The sequence below is a fragment of the Phalacrocorax aristotelis genome, chromosome 11 (genome assembly GCF_949628215.1).
Source record: "Phalacrocorax aristotelis chromosome 11, bGulAri2.1, whole genome shotgun sequence".
Classification (NCBI taxonomy): Eukaryota; Metazoa; Chordata; class Aves; order Suliformes; family Phalacrocoracidae; genus Phalacrocorax; species Phalacrocorax aristotelis.
This window is the reverse complement of record NC_134286.1, coordinates 19274869-19289086: the sequence shown is the minus strand read 5'-3', so window position 1 is coordinate 19289086 and position 14218 is coordinate 19274869.

Genomic DNA, 14218 nt, shown 5'->3' with positions numbered 1-14218 from the left:
AAAAATTACACTAGTCACTGAGGGTTCAGAGGTTGTTACTTCTATCCATCCCCAAGGTAATAAAACCTACCAAAATCGTTTGCTAATCCTGTGAGTTTTGCATTAATTACATAAATAAACACTGGATTGATGGACTGCCATTATTTATTTGATAATAAGCAATGAGGGATAGGGTTATCATATGGTAATGAGACCCTGTGGCATTACGTGAGCTATTATATAGATTAATTCCTTGATTTCCAGAGTAAAATTAACCAGAAACCCCTCCCCATGCTCCCCACTTTGGGCTCTTGCTGCATCAGAATGTCCCTCGCAGGTCCCTGGCTTGGATTTTGGGGTCTTTCTCCCCACATTACAGTACACTCATTTATAGAGATAGCAGACTTGATGTATGAGCGTGCTTACATTCCTCCCTTTTTCAACACAGCAGGAGCATTGGGGAGTTCGGTTTGTATCCTATTTATTTTAAATTTTCAGTTGTAACTTTGCCTGGAGTCATAGTACAGAAAGCTCTCCTCACCAAAGATATCACAAGAGGGTTGAGTCAGATTTTAAAATAGCAGGTAAGAATATCCTATCAAAATTTCTCATCTTTTTGCTTGGATCCTCTTGCTTTATAATCCCAGCAATTATAATCTCATTCTGCTTTGCTTTGGATGGCAGCCAGACTGATACCCCTGCAAAAAGCAGTTTCCCCCAGTGTGGTTATTTTTTGAGGTACTGCAGAAGTACAAAATGCCCCCATTCGGCTCCTTTGATCTCCAAACCACCCTTGAGGTCAGAAGGTTTCGGCAGTGCCTTCTGCACCATCTCTCTGCGTGACCAGCCCGAGTGCTTTTTTTTACTCGGTGATACAGATCACAAATTAAGTGGTAAATTCAACTTAATAGGAAAGAGTAACCCAAGACCTTAAAAATACATTGCACCTGAAATTTCTAGTATTTTAAAGAATAGTTTAGTATTCATAAGCTGAATCTATGAACCAATCTGCACTAGATTAGTTCAGTATTTATAAACCGAAGCTTGAGGTTTACTTATTATTTATTACATACTTTCTTATTTATTCCCCTGTTTTATTTTTAAAAGAAGCATTAGAAAAAGCACTAAGTCAGCACTCTTAACAGACATTTTAACTTGTTACAAGTAAATTTGCAACCTGCCCCTTACAAAAATTTTGGGAGGATGCATATGCCTTGAACACCAGCGAGCCTGGGCCCCTTTCAGCACCGGATGGGAGAACTGCGGTGGGGAAAATTCCTTTCCCTCCTCCATATAAAGCAAATACTGTCCAGAGGAGCCCCTTATTACTACTTGCTGTCAAAGAAAGCCATAAACAGAGAGTTTCCTTGTGAGATTTGCTCCCAGTGACCAGGCCCGGTTACAATGCACTTCTGTGCTGTCACAATGGGAAACGTGCTCTTGAGATGGAAAGGCCTGAATATTCCTGCCACCATTACTCTTTCTTCTGCCCTCTAAGGTGGAGGTGAACAAGGCCCACATCCTCACTATTTTTATTTTTTCCCCTGTACACCATTGTAGCTCTCAAGAGTAAATTTTAATGGCAATCTTTACAACCTTTGTCAAAACTCATAATTTTAAAACAATAGGAGGAGAATTATCAGGGGAATATATGTCTGGCATGGGGCAATTTTACTTCCTAGCTAGAAGGAGAATCCAGGACGTTTAAAAATATGAACCAATTTCTACCGGTTATTTTTCACTTTAAGACAGTAAGGCAGCTTGTAAAGCCCATCAAATGCCTGATGTGAGCTCTAATGAGTTTTAACCTTGCTTTTTGCACAAAAAGCTTTGCAGACTTCCTGTGCTCATTGAAAAATGTGGTATTTACTGATGCACAGATAGTTTTGAAACCACTCTAAAATCCCTATGGACACAAGCACTGCTAATATTCATGTGCTAGTATTTGAATCTTCCTTGAAATGCAGTTTTTAGCTCAGTTTCTTGCTTTCTACTATATTCAAGAGGTGAGTTAATCTGTGACTGCATCAACATGAAGCTACCATCAGGACGAAGTAGATTTTTCTTAGTGGCCCCCAGGTTTCCAATGTCCTCTTAGAATTCAGATGAGAGGAAATTGCTTTATTCCCCTTGATCAGGTATTCTAGAGAGAGAGATGGACCCAAGCACAGTGTCACACGTTTAAAATGCTGACAGACTGATTTAGTACTTACTGACAACTTGGGTACACACTATAATCTTGTTTCAAGACACTGTCTAGAACAGAGCTGTCGGAATCGTGTTTGGAAGGTCACTTTTCCAGCCGTTGCAGTGACAAACTTCAGGATTAAACCAACACACAGTATGATAGGTTTCTTTTTAGAACTGAATGGAGGAGGTGCCACCATAAGCTGTGTCCGCGTCCTGTTTTTTTCATCTTGTAGGTAACAGTTATGTGGTTTTACATAACATTGGTAAATAACGTGCAATGATGAATGTTGGATGCCAGGTAGAAACATTCCCAACAGATGTAGGAAAGGCTGCTGCCCGTTTGCCTCTGCTGGAGGCAAACGCTCTCCACATGGTACGTACACGCAGAAGTGTGTTGTCAGGGGAGAGATAAAAATCAGCCTAGAAGGAAGGTGAATCCCGGTCAGGGATGGAGAGAGATGCTAGAGGAGCACTCGGACTGTGCGTGTGTTTCTATGTGTGATTACTCTTATGGTGGTTTTCAATAAATCCAGATCGTCCTTTGCTTTCTGGATTAATTACTTCCTCAAAGTGAGAGGGGATGTTCCTCCACGTGAAGGGGTTTTGCGGATGTAGGCTCAGGCCAAGTCACAGTGTGGATTCAGGCAGTGATGGATAGAAGGAGCATTTACCTCAAGCAAATGCCTTTCATCCTCTTTTATGTTGAGATACTTCTAGCAGTTGTAGATTAACATCATTCGAATTGGTACCCGATGAGATGCTTCCTCTCTTTGACAGGCATGAGGAACTTTTCCCCATCTGTTTTTCTCTACTGCAACTCTGATAATGACCATTTCTAGACTGGGAAGTCCTCATAATTAGCTCAAGTATGACAGACCAGTTCACTTTCTAAGCCATACTGTCTTTCAGTGTGCCAGCATTATTGACGTAGCTTTAATGGTAGGTTTAAGTGCTAGCATAGTAGAATGTCATTTTAAATTTTTTTAAATTATTTATTGTGATGAACACCTTATTCCTGGCAGAACTTCCTGAACTTTGGCCATCTGGTCATTTGTCTTTATCTTGGTTTCTGCCACATTAGAGGTGGGGAAGAGGAGCAAACACCTAAACCAAGCAATACTGATGAGAATTTTTATAGTGTCCAAACAGGCCAGTGGCAAACTGAGCCCCCCATCTGCATACATATTTGGTTGTTACGGTCTTTGCAAACTTTTCCCCTCTTCAACCTGTTGCCCATCTATTTTGGGTGCATCAGCACAGGCCATCTAGCCATGACCTCTCTCTTACTTGAGTTAACACAGAGGCAGGCTGTGCAAGGAGATGTGGAACTACCAGCGCACACCTTGTAAATGGTCAGCTCAGGTTGGATCCTTGGTGATACGTACATTTTCTTTTTTCTTTTCTGTGTGCTTACATAGGTGTTACTGACCAGAATAGGAAAGGTTGCCGTGCTGGTTTTGACTGGAATAGTTATTTTTTCCCACAGTAGCTGGTATGGTGCTCTGTTTTGGATTTGTGCTGGAAACAGTGTTGGTAACACAGGGATGTTTTCGTTCCTGCTGAGCGGGGCTTGCACAGAGCCAAGGCCTTTCTGCCCCTCACCCCACCCCACCAGCGAGGGGCTGGGGGGGCACAAGGGGTTGGAAGAGGACATGGCTGGGACAGTGACCCCAGTTGACCCCAGGGATTTCCCACACCATATGACACCATGCTCAGCGTATAGAGCTGGGGGAAGAGGAGGGAAGGGGGGGATGCTGGGAGTGATGGCGTTTGTCTTCCCAAGCCACCGTTATGCGTGATGGAACCCTGATCTCCTGGGGATGGCTGAGCACCCGCCTGCCCGTGGGAAGGAGGGAATTAATTCCTTCATTTGCTTTGCTCATTAAACTGTCTTTATCTCAACGCAGGAGTTTTCTCACTTTTACCCTTCTGATTCTCTCCCCCATCCCACCATTGCCGGGCAGTGAGTGAGCGGCTGCGTGGGGCTGAGTTGCCAGCTGGGATTAAACTACAACAGCAGGAATAAACAAAACTCACAGCTCACTGTTTCTGCAGTCTTGGCTGTGTCATGTAAGAAAAATAACCAGGAATTGGACAGCTTCCTCAGCAGGTGTTGCTCTGAATGTGCACAGGGCAGACTCTCCAGTAAAACTAGGCTGGGATGTTGTTCCTTGTAAGGCCCAGACTTCTGCCTTGCTGGGGCTTGCTAGAGGAGTGGAGGAACCAAATTCAGACCCAATTCACTGTAGTATTAACCAATTCATCTTAGATGCTATAATTTTGTGCCTTGGCAGGGTGATTTAGTCTTGTGCTCATTGGGACTGCTCTCCATGGCTCCAGCTGTCAAAAATTCACTCTCAAGATCATCTGTTTAATCCTTGGTGTTATGACAGAATGGGGAGAAATTCCAGTGTAAGCTGAGAAGCGGAGCACTGTGCTGTATGATCAGAAATCTAACACTTTGCCCCCAGTTCAGTGTATCTATGTTGCATTAATAATTGAATATAACTTAAAATAACACACAGGACAAATCCCTAGGGAACTGCTTGTGGTGCAGCTCGTTACGGGGCTGGTTCCTGCACAGGCTTCAGTTGTGTAAAGGAGCCTGTTTGCCTGGGGCTGTCTCACGGTCATGTTAACACAGGCAGTAAGACACCCCTTGCTGCGCTGTCTGTGGGCTGCAAATAGGGCGAAGCACCCCTACGCCTCCCGGCAAGCCCTGCTTCAGCTTCCACGGAGGAGATGGCTTTTACCTGCTGTTCAGAGGGGCTGAGGAGGTTTAATTTAATAATTATTATAATCTGGGACCCTGAGTTGTGTAATCCTTTATTAATATAAAGCATTTAAAAATAATTCAGATGTTTGAACTATAAATGCTAATGTATAAAGCACCAATTAAAAGAACAAGTATGCATTAAAAATTCCTTCAGCTGGGGAAAAAAGGTAAGGCTAATCTACTCTTTCTGTTTTTAATACTTGTAGCATTGACCACTTTTCTTTTTTTCCTTGCTAATTTTCATGCTAAATATTTCACTTATTACTAAAACACTGATCCTGTTATTTATCTTTTTGAGAGGGAGCTTTTTTCCAATTAAGCAAGAAATGAGAGCTATATGGTGTTTGTTCAAAGAACTATAGAGAATAAAGAGACAGGAAGAAAATTCAAGACCATAATAACCAGTAACAGTCAGCTATGAAGTTTACCATTATCAATAAAATTTTACCTTGTATATTAAGGTCCACATATGTCTCTTGGGTCAAATCCAATGCATTTCTGCACTTTATTAGTCCCTTTGATGTCAAATGGAGTAACTCTAGCTGTTGAAAATAAGGTAAGAATTAGAATTTATTGTTTCCAGAAGCTCCATCAATTCTGTATATCTTTGGGCAAGTTTGATATTTTGAGACTTCTGAAAGACCGATAAGCAACCTGTATTTTCACTGTTGGCCAATGTGAGCCTGTAACCGATACAAACTATACCTAAGGACTCCTGTTGAATATCTGTTCTGCTCTGTTGCTATTTACCTCTGACTACTTGTAATATTATAGATTTATTCTGGATGTGAGTGCAAGTTGCAAGACAAGATATTGATTCAGAATACCTGGTAATAGAACAGTAATTGCTTTGCTTTAAAATTAAGTGACCGTACTCATTTTAGAATCTATAGTATTTCATCATTTCTAGTAGTATCTCATGATATGAAATAGAAGAGACTCCACACCCAATTACCCTCACAGAAACAATAGTTCACGTTATATTCCACAAACAAATGACAATCAGGAAAGCCTTTCTTTCTTACCAGAAGTGCATCTGATTTGAACAAATGTTCCCTTTCTGGGGTGTGGGGGGAAGCAAAATAAGATGTACCTTTTTGAATTATTTGTAGATTCTCATATTAACGGAAACTCTTTTTACTTTTGTTCATAGAAGTATGCTTCAGTTTTATGCTAAACTAATAAAGTAAATTGGAATTAGATACACTCTAAATTTTTTATGAATATGAATGCAATATAAAAACGATAGTCTGCAGTAAATAACAGGTTTTTCCCTCCATTACCATATTTAATAAGTAAAGAAAAAAAACCCCAAGCACTGCTTCCAATACTGATGTACTGTGTTATGTTGGAAATGAGGTCTGATGCTTTTTTCTGCTTTCAAAGGTTAAATGCCCTGTGGCACATAAACTGTATATTTTCTGAATTGTGAATGAATTTGCATTTTTTAAAAAGTCTGTTTATGAATATTTGTGTGATAATAATTACCATTTACAAAGTTTTAATCAGGCGAGTGAAATTTTAAATGAAGACTACTGGAGGGAGTAGATTTTTTTTTCCTTATGGTCATTATTGCCACAATTTATTCTTCTACAGTCTGCCACTTCACACACACCCCTTGTCCCCCCTTATTTTATCTCCATTTTAAGTTAATTTCCTTTCTGGTTTGTATGTTTTTTTCATTTCTTAACAGGGAGGTGAAAAAACAAGAATGAAGCTACTGTTTTATTTACTAAACAAGGCCTTTTCTGAGAGGGGATGAGGGAAAAGACTTGCTGAGGGTGTTTTGCTTTCAAAAAGGTTAACTCAGTCTCTCATAAATTTGGAGGAACGTAGGAGCCTGATGTGACTGCGAGACACAACATAAGCATGCACCGAGTAAGGAATTGCCACCAGTAATGTAGCAGTTTACAGTAAATATGGTCAGAATCCTACTGCTGGTTCAGAACCTCTAAATGGGGAAACAGACATCCGATGGCCACACAGAACTTCAGAGAAACCTAATAATCGGGCTTGTCATTCAAAGCAAGAAACAATAACTAAGCGGCTTTAAGTGTTTGTGCTCATTTTGGCAGGTTTTCTCCGGCTCCTCAGCCGAGCTGAGGAGGACTTTACAAAAGATGCCCTGAGCCAACTGTGCACAAACAAGTGGAAAATCTCATTAGATTTTAACACCTTGAAGGAGCTGCACCTTTTACAGCACAACCATTTTCTTTTCAGACCCTCCAGCATCTTAATCAATTAAGCACCGCAGTCCTGACACTGATTCATACAGAGGCTACTTTAAAGTGTTTTTGCAGTGCCAAAGACATATCTTTAAAGTCAATGTAAAGGGATTTTTGTCTGCATGAGAATCAGTCCCAGTGTTTTCATATGACGCTTCCTTGATCTGCTGCACATTTTTCAGTTCTGCAGATGATGGGCCTGAGACTTCTGGAAGTGATGGTAAGAGAAACAAGAGGAAAGGTCTTTGGTCCCCTTATCCCTGGTGGGAGGAAAGGTGTCTTTCTCTCAGTCTCCTCACCCCTTCCTCACCCCCAAATAAGTTCTCTAATACTGGCTGATTAGCATAAGGGAAATATTATCATCCCCAAGCAGCTGGAAGTGTAGTATGTTGCTTAGCTGGGAAAAATATGCTACTGCCCTGTCCTCGTTGAGAAGGAGAAAAAAAAAAAAAAGCGGAGTCTTTACGTTGGCTAATTCAAGATGGGTGCCTTGGATAGACAGCCTAAAGAAAATTCTAGAAAAGATAGATGAGGTCAAATGTCCTTCTCTTTTTACACAAAAGCAAAGTGACAATCCTCACCTCTGCTTGGCTTGTACGTTGTTGTGACTCATTCAGGTGAGTACCACTGCTGCAGAAACCTCTCCTTTTGTCCTAGTTAAGACAGCCTGCCCAAAAATGTCGTTAGGGGGACCTAAGCGTAGCATCTGTTCACAATGTTCTCTATAACTCTGTGACATAGCTTGAGTCATTTAGCTATCAATTAACTTGGAGTAAAACGCTTGAGAAAGACAAGCCCTTCATGGCTGTGATGAAGCAAGGTGCTGTAACACTGAGCTATTATGTTATCATAGGGTTTTGGCTAAACAGAAATAACCAAGAGTAAAACTTCTTCACTGTTATTTTTTACATCATACTGTGGGGTTTTTACCATACTTGTGATGACAGTTGTTGAATACCCTTTGATAGTTCACTGACCAACATTAACATCAAAATTGAGTGATTTTTCTTTTTCTTATGGTCAAAGCAGTGAGTGAAATGTATTGCTTTCTTTTCAGATGTTCCTGTTTCTCAGCTTCTAGAAAAACTAGGCTTAAAAGAGTGTATATTTTACTCAGAGCAGAAAGAAAAGAGGTGTTTTGATTTGGCTTTCCACTTCTGAGAACTTATTTCAAGTTTGTGGACCTTGGCTCTATCAGTGTTTCTGTTTAGAAAGTAATTCAGAATTAGAGGTGGTCAAGAATTTTCTTCCAGTGATTATGTACTGGGAAATGTACATTCTCAGCTATTATTATTTTTTTTCCCACTGAGGAAATTTGCCTAGATTTGAAATATTTCACCTTCTTTGTAGAGCTAAAGCATTTTGGGGTTTGTTGATTGTGCATTTATATGCATCCACCTGGATGCTGGGCAGATATAACATGGGAATTAAAATTGAAAGGAATATTTTATTCCTTTTTCAGTGGACCAAAATCTTAACACAAACTTTTAAAACTATGTCCACTGGCTTCCAGCAGCACAGGCTCTTTTCTGAACTCCACAGAGTGCTTTGGGGCTGCAGCAGAACGAAAGCAAGAGGAGTTCCCCCCAGAGCCACTGCCCTCTGGCACCACGGAGTGTCAGTGCCTGAAGGGTGCTTTGGAGGGAAATGAAGATTTTCAGAATTTCCAAACTTAAATTTGTCCAGAAACCCAGCAGAAAATGTTGATTGCTTCAGTTTTTATTCCTAATGTAATAAATATTGACATATTGGTGTTTTTGTTGGAAATTGGGAAGCTGGGAGTCTGCATAGCTCACCAGGAGGGGAACAGCAGTCACACTGTAACCACCCCTGTGGGAGGGGTCGTTACTGTAGCTGTTGCCTCCAATCCACTTTACAGGCTGTTCCATTTTTCTGCAGAAAAGAATTACTTGAAAAACTCAGCAGCATTATCACTCTCGTATTTCCTCTTCCTTGTATTCTGTATTTCTTGGTGTGAGCATCACTAAGTTGCCTGCCTGCCTTTTCTCCTGGTTACTGCAGCTGTGGTAGCAGAAAGCCCCAGGCTAAGCGTTGCTAACAGCAAGAACACTTTTAAGGCTGCTCCAGTAGACAAGTACCCAACATGGCAGATCTATATGTTATCCCCTCCTCAGAATTTTTGTTGTTAGTTCTGCTTCTGGAGCAGAGTTTCACTCTTATCGGCTTTCCTCTGCAATCTGACACACTGCCTTTCAGCTCCTCTTGTCCTGAGACAACAGGGAGCCCTGTCAGCAGGGCATGCCTGGAATCAGGCATTTCTGGAGAAAGAGAGAAACCTCCTGACAATAGAAAGAAGATCTAGCTGGAGAAATAACATGAGATAGTGGAGGAAAGAGGAGGAGGAGGATGAAGACAAAAGATAAATGCAGAAGAGGAGACAGGATCAAAGGGGAGGGCAGGTGAAAAGCAAGAGCAGAACTGTGGGGGAGAGAACAAGGGAAATGCTGCAGCAGTACCAACGAGCTTAGAGGCTCTTAAAAAATGTTAAGAGCATAGGTATGTTCAGAAATCAACTTTTCTTTGGACATACTGTTCTACACACAGCTAAACTTAGTTTTATGGTCTACATAGAGGCAAAGCAACCACTTTACTCATTATTTTAATGCAAAGTGTCAAGGTTGACAGGGAGATTTTGCCCTACGCAATGGCAGGTGTCTTGTCTCTTATGGGGAAAAAAGAGTATGTTGTCCTTTTCTAGGTCTGCACTTGCATCCTGAAGCTACCCTACGCCTTGCAGAGATAATGCAGAACCAGATGTATAAGCGATGCCACAGACAACCTGCAGTCAATTTCTGCCTGCTCACATTTGCCCAAAGAAAGATAAATATTCCTTTGAAAGCAACAGGCAGATTGGGTATCTGCCTTTTTGTATTACCTTTAAGATTAAGAAGATAAGTGGTGTTTTGGGGTGGTTTTTTTTTTGTCTTTTTAGGTGTCATTTAACTTTGCCAAGCAGCTGATTACACATTAAGAATGGGAGGACAGGAGGGTGCTTTTTGTCTTACCTCTGTGATTTATTGTTGAACTCTCAAACTGTTGGATTCAGCCACCTGAAACCCTCACTCATCTCACCAGCACTAAAAAGTGCTTCTGGTTTTGTTTTATTCTAGAAATGCATATTTTTTTATTATGAAGCACAAATTTACTATAATGGCTTTCAGATCCCTAAGGAGAAGTTTTCCAGCCTGATTCACGTATCGATAATGTAATACAATATATTTTCCCTTATGGCTTTGAAGTGCAGGTCTCAAAATCTCAACTTAAAGATCTGTCTGAAACTTATAAGTTACGCTGTGGAGGTGATTTCTGTAAGGTGCTGAGACATGCTTGCAGACCACCCTGTTTGTATTGGATGGAAAATAGCACCTTGATATTAGCAATGTTGAAACAGAGTACAATACTTAGTTTTATGTTTTATTCCTTTTTTGAGCAGTATTTGTTTTATATCTGCTTCCCTAAGGTGACTGGCGTGGCACTGTGTGATTCATCACAATATGACATGACAAGGAAAACACCTCAAAGATACAATGCTGTTATCAGAAAAAGATGGGCCTTTTTGGCATTAAGAACATTTAAGGACATAGTCTATAGATGTAAATGCACGTAACTCCTGTTGGGACTAAATGTCATTTCTCTTCAGATAAGAAGTGAAGAATGTAAGAGTTTTAAATTGTCCGTGAAAAAAAATGACAAGACTTACCAGGCTCTGCTGCCTGAAATCGCCTCCCTCGAATCCATGGGCACCGCACCAGGCTCAGCTGCGCCCTGCAGAGGGGCAGCCCCTCAGCCCTCCTCAGAGGGACCCTGCACGGTGCCAACACTGGCCACGGACACCCAGTCCTTCCCCCTAGATAATTCAGCATCTCTTCATCTCTGCAGAAACATTTGGCTCTGGAGCATGTGCTCCACAGGATTCCTAGACACCTCCCTGAAGGCTGTGTGGCTTCTCAGCATCCAAAACCTTCCTGTCCCTCCACTGTCCCCGCGGCTCTGGGAAGGGCCACCTTCAGCAGTCTGTCCTGGAGGTCCCAGGTGGAGATGGGAAGTTGGGTTTGCAAGATGAGGTCAGGACCAGTGAGGTACCTGGTGGGGCTCAGGTGAGGGCTGCAGGAAGGAGGGATCTGCCCGGGACCTGGGGAGCACCCCTGGAGCCGTGGCACCACAAGGCATCCCCACAGCCTGGGTGGCAGCCCTGGCCTCCGTTGCACTGGCTGCAAAGCCATTCGCGTTCTGGAAAAGCAGAGGCTCTCACCAGCCTTAACTTGCTTTGCTTTCACTGGAGTTACTAGAAAGGAGAGCTAAGAAGCAGGCACACCTTCAAGATGTTCCAGGAGACACAGAACACTTCTAATTCCTATAATTTAAGCGTCTGAGAAGCTTAAAAGCATGATAATAACACCTCTGTCCCCAACACAGCCATTTTGCAGGCCTTTTGGAGATCGAGCATGGTTTTAACCCCAGCTTCTGCTGTAAGTTTGCAATCATCTTTTTGCAGAATGTTCTCTAAATACATGCTTACGTTTTGCTGCTTGGGACATGTTTGAAAGCCCCCCAAGTTACCATCAGCGTTGGTCTTTCTTATATCAGATATTTTTATTACATACTCTATAAACACTCCCCGTAGTAAGCATGTTTTCAAGAAAATATTTGGGAAACAGACAAAAAGGGATTGTGATGTATCTCTGAAGAAATTCTATCTGCAGTATTCACCAAGGCCAGTGGCTGGGAGGAGCGAGGCTGGCCAGGGGCGTGCGAGAACAGCAATCCCACTTCTGCTGGTAAATGAACCTCAGTGTAAAGCACCCGGCACTGTTAAAGTAATCAACTAAAAGCCTACATGAGAAGTAGAAACATTTCTGAAAGCTAACCCAAACCAGGATTCATTTCAGTGTGGAGATTCAAAATATCTAGATAATTATTTCAGGGCTTTCATGCTGTTCTCCTTGTTGTGCCGCTATAAAGGGGATAATGACAAGGCCTGACCTCCAGGCACTAACGCAGCCTTTGCTCCGGTAAATGCCAGACAAGCTTCCCCCATCGGCCTGCTACCAGCCCTGCCCAATCGCCTGGCCGGGGAGCTGGTATAAACCGTGTCCTGTAAGGCAGATCTGCTCACGTTGCTCACAAAGATGAATGGTCTCCCAGTGTCACTCGAGCAAAGTTTTCCTGTATCTCCGTTCCTACAGAGTGAGAAGCACCCGGTAAAGCGGTGCTGCAGCACTTGCCCCTCTCGGGGTCCTCAGGGCTTGTACAGCTGGAGGAGGCAGCACCCCTACACCCCCCTTTTGTGTCGCCCACTAGCATCACGGCAGAGGAAGGCGAGCCGGGCTTTCGGGCCGCTTGCCGGCTGGGAGGTACTGTGGTGAGGAGCTGGCAACCCTGGCATTTGCAGATTGTAGTTGCTTCTTTAATTGTTTTCCAATTATTCATTTTAAGATTTTTAAACATAATGCCAGGCCATTCAATTAACATCACTTCACAGTGCGCGCGCTCTGCCATCCATCTGCTCAAGTTGTCTTTAACTGACATAGTCTTGTATCTGGTGTTCGTAACTATCAAGCATAACTCCAACATAATCCACCTTCTGTTCCCACCTAGAAAACAGATTTTGCCATCTTTTATTCTAACACCTGTGCAGCCATCAACGTTTTTCCACTGGAGATTTGTCATCGGTGAATGTACATGTTGGGAACTGAGGTTACTTTAATATATTCACAGAAAAAACAGGCGATCGTATATTTTAAGGCTAGAAGGGATTATTGTCTGCTCTGGCCTTTTCTGTAACACAGACCATAAAATTTCCCTGCTTTAGTCCCTGATACTGGTTTAATAATAATATTTGAACCAAAGTCTGTTACAAAAAAAAATTTAGTTTCTACTTAACATCTAACTGGTAAGAAATCCACATAGTTATCCTGGGTATTTGCTGCTACTCACTGACAAAAATTTGCACTTTATTTCTCACTCTGAATATGTTAAATTTTGGCTACACACATTTTGTCTGATTCAGAATTAAAAGCTTTCCCATCTACCTGCTGGCTTTTGCATAGTTGCTTAAAACCTGAGCTGCTTGTATCTAAACCTTTTCTTTGGGTAAATAAATAGATTTATACCCCCATTATTTTATCATAAATCATATTCCCAGCCTGTGATTACTCTTAGAGCTATAAAACCTTAGTTAACCACACTTCTTCCTAAAACGTGGCTATAGAAAGAAGGCAGTATCTTGCTGCTGTGTGCCAATAGTTGTGAACGTAAAATAACGTAGCCTCCATAGTCTGACCTTAATGTCAAGAGAAAAAACAAGTAATCATTCCCTATTCATCATCTTTGCATTGCACTATGGTTTCATAGTCTTTTATTCTGTCCCTGTCAGTAGTTCTTTTCCCAGGAGGAAGCTCCTTCCCCCCAGAAGGTACCACGGGTCTCTCTACACTGTAAATTTCCTGCCCTTCTCTGGGCTTGCTGTAGCTCCACTACTTTGCTCCTGGTTTTCGTGGTATGGGGCACTTTGTGAACTTTTCAGGTAGGCAGCTCAAAAAAAACAACCAACCAAAAAAAAAAAATGCCAAACAATGCAGGGGGAAGTAATTATTTTCACAAAGCTTAATTAAACTCTGGAACTCATCACTAACAGATATTGTGGATGCTGAAAGCCTGATGAGTTCAAGAAGTGAATAGAGCAAACTATTGGCTATCAAACATCTAGAACCTGTGATTCGTGATGTCGCTCACCCACAGACTACTGAAAGCTGGGGTCATTTGTTAGGAAAGGGTCACCACCTGTGTGTCTCTCCTTAAAGGCGTGCTGTAAGTGCCTACAGGTGTCCCTCATCAGGAGCAGGGTGGTGTCCTGGGCAGGTACTGCAGCAAGCTCTGCGGTGCTGGCAGCATGTTGGGGCTGGCTGCTCTCCATGAGGAATGCCCTGCTGCCAAAAGATGGGTGTAAGGCCAGCTAGAGATGTGAGAGCTTTGAGCACTTTTCGCTTAACTTTCATGAGGATTTATCGATCACCTTTCTGCATTT